Source organism: Oncorhynchus mykiss, chromosome 21 (assembly GCF_057628025.1).
Source record: "Oncorhynchus mykiss isolate SJ-2025 chromosome 21, ASM5762802v1, whole genome shotgun sequence".
In the NCBI taxonomy this organism is placed as follows: Eukaryota; Metazoa; Chordata; class Actinopteri; order Salmoniformes; family Salmonidae; genus Oncorhynchus; species Oncorhynchus mykiss.
In genome coordinates, this window is record NC_143042.1 from 56,983,972 (window position 1) to 56,993,351 (window position 9,380).

A 9,380-nucleotide genomic window follows, 5' to 3' on the forward strand; every position below is an offset into this window, starting at 1 on the left:
CCCCCAGACCCAGTACCTACCTAACCCAGAGCCTCTAACCAGACCCCAGACCCAGTACCTACCTAACCCAGAGTCTCTGACCAGCCCCCAGACCCAGTACCTACCTAACCCAGAGCCTCTAACCAGACCCCAGACCCAGTACCTACCTAACCCAGAGTCTCTGACCAGCCCCCAGACCCAGTACCTACCTAACCCAGAGTCTCTGACCAGCCCCCAGACCCAGTACCTACCTAACCCAGAGCCTCTAACCAGACCCCAGACCCAGTACCTACCTAACCCAGAGTCTCTGACCAGCCCCCAGACCCAGTACCTACCTAACCCAGAGTCTCTGACCAGCCCCCAGACCCAGCACCTACCTAACCCAGAGTCTCTGACCAGCCCCCAGACCCAGTACCTACCTAACCCAGAGCCTCTAACCAGACCCCAGACCCAGTACCTACCTAACCCAGAGTCTCTGACCAGCCCCCAGACCCAGTACCTACCTAACCCAGAGTCTCTGACCAGCCCCCAGACCCAGTACCTACCTAACCCAGAGTCTCTAACCAGCCCCCAGACCCAGTACCTACCTAACCCAGAGTCTCTAACCAGGCCCCAGACCCAGTACCTACCTAACCCAGAGTCCAGCCCCCAGACCCAGTACCTACCTAACCCAGAGTCTCTGACCAGCCCCCAGACCCAGTACCTACCTAACCCAGAGTCTCTGACCAGACCACAGTACCTACCTAACCCAGAGCCTCTGACCAGCCCCCAGACCCAGTACCTACCTAACCCAGAGCCTCTAACCAGCCCCCAGACCCAGTACCTACCTAACCCAGAGTCTCTGACCAGCCCCCAGACCCAGTACCTACCTAACCCAGAGTCTCTAACCAGCCCCCAGACCCAGTACCTACCTAACCCAGAGTCTCTGACCAGCCCCCAGACCCAGTACCTACCTAACCCAGAGTCTCTGACCAGCCCCCAGACCCAGTACCTACCTAACTCAGAGTCTCTGACCAGCCCCCAGACCCAGTACCTACCTAACCCAGAGTCTCTGACCAGCCCCCAGACCCAGTACCTACCTAACCCAGAGTCTCTAACCAGCCCCCAGACCCAGTACCTACCTAACCCAGAGTCTCTGACCAGCCCCCAGACCCAGTACCTACCTAACCCAGAGTCTCTGACCAGACCACAGTCGTGGACCAGCTCAGAACCTATGCCCCCACCCCCCAACCTAAAACAGCCTCTAGAGCCCTGGAACCAGAACCTATACAACCCCCTGTCCCCAGATCCATCCCTAGCCCTAACCAACCCTCAGCCCAGTACAGAACCTCTGACCCAGCCTCTAACCAACCCTCAGCCCAGTACAGAACCTCTGACCCATCCTCTAACCAACCCTCAGCCCAGTACAGAACCTCTAACCCAGACTCTAACCAAACCTCAGCCCAGTACAGAATCTCTGACCCAGGCTCTAACCAACCCTCAGCCCAGTACAGAACCTCTAACCCAGTCTCTAACCAACCCTCAGCCCAGTACAGAACCTCTGACCCAGCCTCTAACCAACCCTCAGCCCAGTACAGAACCTCTGACCCAGCCTTTAACCAACCCTCAGCCTAGCACTGAACCTCTGACCCAGCCTCTAACCAACTCTCAGCCCAGTACAGAACCTCTGACCCAATGTCTAACCAACCCTCAGCCCAGTACAGAACCTCTGGCTCCGGCCCTGACCGGTACAGAACCTATGACCCAGCCTCTAACTGGTACAGAACCTCTGACTCATCCCCTAACCGGTACAGAACCTATGACCCAGCCTCTAACTGGTACAGAACCTCTGACTCATCCCCTAACCGGTACAGAACCTATGACCCAGCCTCTAACCGGTACAAAACCTATGACCCAGCCTCTAACCGGTACAGAACCTATGACTCAGCCTCTAACCGGTACAGAACCTATGACCCAGCCTCTAACCGGTACAGAACCTATGGCCCAGCCTCTAACCGGTACAGAACCTATGGCCCATCCTCTAACCGGTACAGAACCTATGACTCAGCCTCTAACCGGTACAGAACCTATGACCCACCTTCTAACCAGTACAGAAACTATGACTCAGCCTCTAACCGGTACAGAACCTATGACCCAGCCTCTAACCAGTACAGAACCAGAACAAGACCCCTCCAACCCAGCCACAGACCCGAGCACCATGGCTCCCCTAACCCTGACACAAACACCCAACCCTGTGGCCACTCTCACTTCATCCTCTTCTCAGCCAACCACTCCCTCCACCCAGGAACTCACTCCAAACTCCACCTCGACCCCCACCCAGGAACTCACTCCAACCTCCACCTCGACCCCCACCCAGGAACTCACTCCAACCTCCACTTCCACTCCCACCCAGGAACTCACTCCAAACTCCACCCAGGAACTCACTCCAACCTCCACCTCCACCCAGGAACTCACTCCCACCTCCACCTCGACCCCCACCCAGGAACTCACTCCCACCCCCACCCAGGAACTCACTCCCACCTCCGCCTCCACCCCCACCCAGGAACTCACTCCCACCTCCACCCCCACCCAGGAACTCACTCCCACCTCCACCTCCACCCAGGAACTTACTCCAACCTCCATCTCAACCTCCAACCTCACCCAGGAACTCACTCCAACCTCCACCCAGGAACTCACTCCAACCTCCACCTCCACCCAGGAACTCACTCAAACCTCCACCTCCACCCAGGAACTCACTCCAACCTCCACCTCCACCCAGGAACTCACTCCCACCTCCACCCAGGAACTCACTCCAACCTCCACCTCCACCCAGGAACTCACTCCCACCTCCACCTCCACCCAGGAACTCACTCCCACCTCCACTCAGGAACTCACTCCCACCTCCACTCCCACCCAGGAACTCACTCCCACCTCCACCTCGACCCCCACCCAGGAACTCACTCCAACCTCCACCTCCACCCAGGAACTCAATCCCATCTCCACCCAGGAACTCACTCCCACCTCCACCCCCACCCAGGAACTCACTCCCACCCAGGAACTCACTCCCACCTCCACCTCGACCCCCACCCAGGAACTCACTCCAACCTCCACCTCCACCCCTACCCAGGAACTCACTCCCACCTCTACCCAGGAACTCACTCCCACCTCCACCCAGGAACTCACTCCCATCTCCACCCAGGAACTCACTCCCACCTCCACCTCCACCCAGGAACTTACTCCAACCTCCATCTCAACCTCCACCCCCACCCAGACACCCACTCCCTCCTCTCATTCCAAGTCCCAGTCCCGTAATAGAGACATGGACATTTCAGCAGTTAACTCTGCAGACTCAACCAAAACCCCAAACCCAAACTCCTTCACTGTCCCAGCATCCACCCCTACCTTCACTTCTACCCATCTACTTCTACCTTCTACATACCCTCAACCAGTACCTTCTCCTGCCTCAATCCCTACCCAGAGCAACCCAGAGCAGGACCCCCCTAACCCTAACTTTACCCAGAGCAACCCAGAGCAGGACCCCCCTAACCCTAACTTTACCCAGAGCAACCCAGAGCAGGACCCCCCTAACCCTAACTTTACCCAGAGCAACCCAGAGCAGGACCCCCCTAACCCTAACTTTACCCAGAGCAACCCAGAGCGAGACCCTGGCACCATGTTCCCCTTAAAGCTGACGGAGACATCCAATCTTGTGGCCCCCCTTACCACTCCTTCTCCCTCACCCCACCATAAACCCTCCCCCGCCCCCCGTCGCTCTCACACCTCACCCCTCACCCCTCCAACCCCCCTGGCTCCTCCCAAGCCCACCCCACGTCAAGTCCCCAGTGTAAAGGGAGGTTCGATCTCCCAAAACCGCTCAATAGGTCCCAACACCAACCCCAACACCAACCCCAACACCAAGACCCGACCTGGAGCTCCAGGAGAGGGGAAGATCCCAGACATCGTGGCCAGCCAGAATGCCTGGGAGCTGGGTATTCTTCTGGGCTGTGCATCCGGGCTGGGAATGATTCTAGCTATAGGCTTCAGATACCTGTATAGTCAGTACTGTAACAAACGCACCGGGGTGACCCTTAATGACCGTGAACGTGACTACGACCGCAACCTCAACCATGGAGGGTTGATCCACATTCAGGACTGTACTGATCTGGTGAGAATCAGTAGAATCAGGGAGAACAGCTTTGTACTGCTGGCCGAGTATAACCTACTGACGCCAACTGGGAACTGACACAGACAGAGAGAGGGACACAGACTGATTACTGACATCACCTGGGAACTGACACAGACTGACACAGACAGAGAGAGGGAGACAGACTGATTACTGACATCACCTGGGAACTGAGACATGACTGACACAGACAGAGAGAGGGAGACAGACTGATTACTGACATCACCTGGGAACTGAGACGGACAGAGAGAGGGACACAGACTGATTACTGACATCACCTGGGAACTGAGACAGACTGACACAGACAGAGAAAGGGACACAGACTGACACAGACAGAGAGACGGAGACAGACTGATATCACCTGGGAACTGAGACAGACTGACACAGACAGAGAGAGGGAGACAAACAGACAGACAGACAGACAGACAGACAGACAGACAGACAGACAGACAGACAGACAGACAGACAGACAGACAGACAGACAGACAGACTACTGACACCACCAGGAACTCACATGTACTATTTTAACACTTATTATACCAGGAGAGAGAGACTAGTTTAACACGTAATATACCAGGAGAGAGACTAGTTTAACACTTATTATACCAGGAGAGAGAGAGACTAGTTTAACACGTAATATACCAGGAGAGAGAGAGACTAGTTTAACACTTAATTTACTAGGAGAGAGACTAGTTTAACACTTATTATACCAGGAGAGAGAGAGACTAGTTTAACACTTATTATACCAGGAGAGATACCAGGAGAGAGAGAGACTAGTTTAACACGTATTATACCAGGAGAGAGACTAGTTTAACACTTATTATACCAGGAGAGAGAGAGACTAGTTTAACACTTATTATACCAGGAGAGAGAGAGACTAGTTTAACACTTAATTTACTAGGAGAGAGACTAGTTTAACACTTATTATACCAGGAGAGAGAGACTAGTTTAACACTTATTGTACCAGGAGAGAGACTAGTTTAACACTTATTATACCAGGAGAGAGACTAGTTTAACACTTATTATACCAGGAGAGAGAGACTAGTTTAACACTTATTATACCAGGAGAGAGAGACTAGTTTAACACTTATTATACCAGGAGAGAGAGACTAGATTAAAAGGAAGTCATTGTTCCCAGTTAGACAGTTGTCTTCCGTCAACATTGTCTTATTTGTGTCTTATATTACGACGTTTTCCCTCATCTCTAAACTCTATAATCACTCTATACCACTGTTTATTTGTGTCATATCTTTGAAATAAAAACAACAACTTGTAATTGTCACGGCGTATGTTTTGCCATGATTGACACCCAGGGGGTGTCCTAGTAGTACACAGATTAGTATACAGACCCACTCCACAGTGAACTAGTACTATACTCTACTATATACTATACTACAGCAGTACAGAACAGACCCACTGCACAGTGAACTAGTACTATACTCTACTATATACTATACTACAGCAGTACAGAACAGACCCACTACACAGTGAACTAGTACTATACTCTACTATATACTATACTACAGCAGTACAGAACAGACCCACTGCACAGTGAACTAGTACTATACTCTACTATATACTATACTACACCAGTACAGAACAGACCCATTGCACAGTGAACTAGTACTATACTCTACTATATACTATACTACACCAGTACAGAACAGACCCATTGCACAGTGAACTAGTACTATACTCTACTATATACTATACTACACCAGTACAGAACAGACCCACTACACAGTGAACTAGTACTATACTCTACTATATACTATACTACACCAGTACAGAACAGACCCACTACACAGTGAACTAGTACTATACTCTACTATATACTATACTACACCAGTACAGAACAGACCCACTACACAGTGAACTAGTACTATACTCTACTATATACTATACTACAGCAGTACAGAACAGACCCACTACACAGTGAACTAGTACTATACTCTACTATATACTATACTACACCAGTACAGAACAGACCCACTACACAGTGAACTAGTACTATACTCTACTATATACTATACTACAGCAGTACAGAACAGACCCACTACACAGTGAACTAGTACTATACTCTACTATATACTATACTACAGCAGTACAGAACAGACCCACTCCACAGTGAACTAGTACTATACTCTACTATATACTATACTACAGCAGTACAGAACAGACCCACTCCACAGTGAACTAGTACTATACTCTACTATATACTATACTACACCAGTACAGAACAGACCCACTACACAGTGAACTAGTACTATACTCTACTATATACTATACTACAGCAGTACAGAACAGACCCACTCCACAGTGAACTAGTACTATACTCTACTATATACTATACTACACCAGTACAGAACAGACCCACTACACAGTGAACTAGTACTATACTCTACTATATACTATACTACAGCAGTACAGAACAGACCCACTACACAGTGAACTAGTACTATACTCTACTATATACTATACTACAGCAGTACAGAACAGACCCACTACACAGTGAACTAGTACTATACTCTACTATATACTATACTACAGCAGTACAGAACAGACCCACTACACAGTGAACTAGTACTATACTCTACTATATACTATACTACAGCAGTACAGAACAGACCCACTACACAGTGAACTAGTACTATACTCTACTATATACTATACTACAGCAGTACAGAACAGACCCACTCCACAGTGAACTAGTACTATACTCTACTATATACTATACTACAGCAGTACAGAACAGACCCACTACACAGTGAACTAGTACTATACTCTACTATATACTATACTACAGCAGTACAGAACAGACCCACTACACAGTGAACTAGTACTATACTCTACTATATACTATACTACAGCAGTACAGAACAGACCCACTACACAGTGAACTAGTACTATACTCTACTATATACTATACTACAGCAGTACAGAACAGACCCACTCCACAGTGAACTAGTACTATACTCTACTATATACTATACTACAGCAGTACAGAACAGACCCACTCCACAGTGAACTAGTACTATACTCTACTATATACTATACTACACCAGTACAGAACAGACCCATTGCACAGTGAAATAGTACTATACTGTACTGATGTTATACACCAAACTACCTAATCCTGGGTTTATTAGTATCTATTACCAATGTTATACACCAAGCTACCTAATCCTGGGTGTATTAGTATATATTACCTATGTTATACACCAAGCTACCTAATCCTGGGTTTATTAGTATCTATTATTTATGTTATACACCAAGCTACCTAATCCTGGGTTTATTAGTATATATTACTGATGTTATACACCAAGCTACCTAATCCTGGGTTTATTAGTATCTATTACTTATGTTATACACCAAGCTACCTAATCCTGGGTTTATTAGTATCTATTACCGATGTTATACACCAAGCTACCTAATCCTGGGTTTATTAGTATCTATTACCGATGTTATACACCAAGCTACCTAATCCTGGGTTTATTAGTATCTATTACCTATGTTATACACCAAGCTACCTAATCCTGGGTTTATTAGTATAAATTACTGATGTTATACCAAGCTAGCTAATCCTGGGTTTATTAGTATCTATTACTGATGTTATACCAAGCTAGCTAATCCTGGGTTAAATTCCAAATGGGCCAGTTGACCTGTTCACCGTTTAGATAGAAATATATGATATAGAACAGAAGTGCCTCTGACATGTAGAATAAGGAATCATGTCAGCTCTATTCATGATATTTCTATCTGCTGAACACAGACCCACTGGTCCATGGTTACAGACAGTTTTTCCCTCTGCATCCCAAATGGGACCCTATCCACTATATAGTGCACTTTATAGTGAATAGATTACCATCTTGGATGTGAACTTCATGTTTTCAAGCCCTAAATAAAGACATCCCCAGATCTATGTCCTTCAACCATGGCTAGGTAAGAAACAGAAGACAAAAGAAGTGTTAGAAATGGTCAGTAAATGATTGATTATCCAACACCATACACACCATACCATACACACCACACCATACACACCACACCACACCATACACACCACACCATACACACCACACCACACCATACACACCATACCATACACACCACACCACACCATACACACCACACCACACCATACACACCACACCACACCATACACACCACACCATACACACCACACCACACCATACACACCATACCATACACACCACACCATACACACCATACCACACCATACACACCACACCACACCATACACACCACACCACACCATACACACCACACCATACACACCACACCACACCATACACACCATACCATACACACCACACCACACCATACACACCACACCATACACACCATACCACACCATACACACCACACCACACCATACACACCATACCATACACACCACACCACACCATACACACCACACCACACCATACACACCACACCATACACACCACACCACACCATACACACCACACCACACCATACACACCACACCACACCATGCACACCACACCACACCATACACACCATACCACACCATACCATACACACCACACCACACCACACCATACACACCATACCACATGTCCAACACCATACACACCACACCATACCATACACACCACACCACACCATACACACCACACCACACCATACACACCATACCACATGTCCAACACCATACACACCACACCATACCATACACACCACACCATACACACCACACCACACCATACACACCATACCACACCACACCACACCATACACACCACACCACACCATACCACATGTCCAACACCATACACACCACACCATACCATACACACCACACCACACCACACCATACACACCACACCACACCATACACACCATACCACATGTCCAACACCATACACACCACACCACATGTCCAACACCATACACACCACACCACATGTCCAACACCATACACACCACATGTCCAACACCATACACACCACACCACACCATACACACCACACCACATGTCCAACACCATACACACCACACCACACCATACACACCACACCACACCATACACACCACACCAAATGTCCAACACCATACACACCACACCACACCATACACACCACACCACATGTCCAACACCATACACACCACACCACACCATAAACACCACACTGATTGTTAGACATAGTAAGGATGGAAACATCGTTAACAGTCAGTCATCAGTTCATCTGTGATG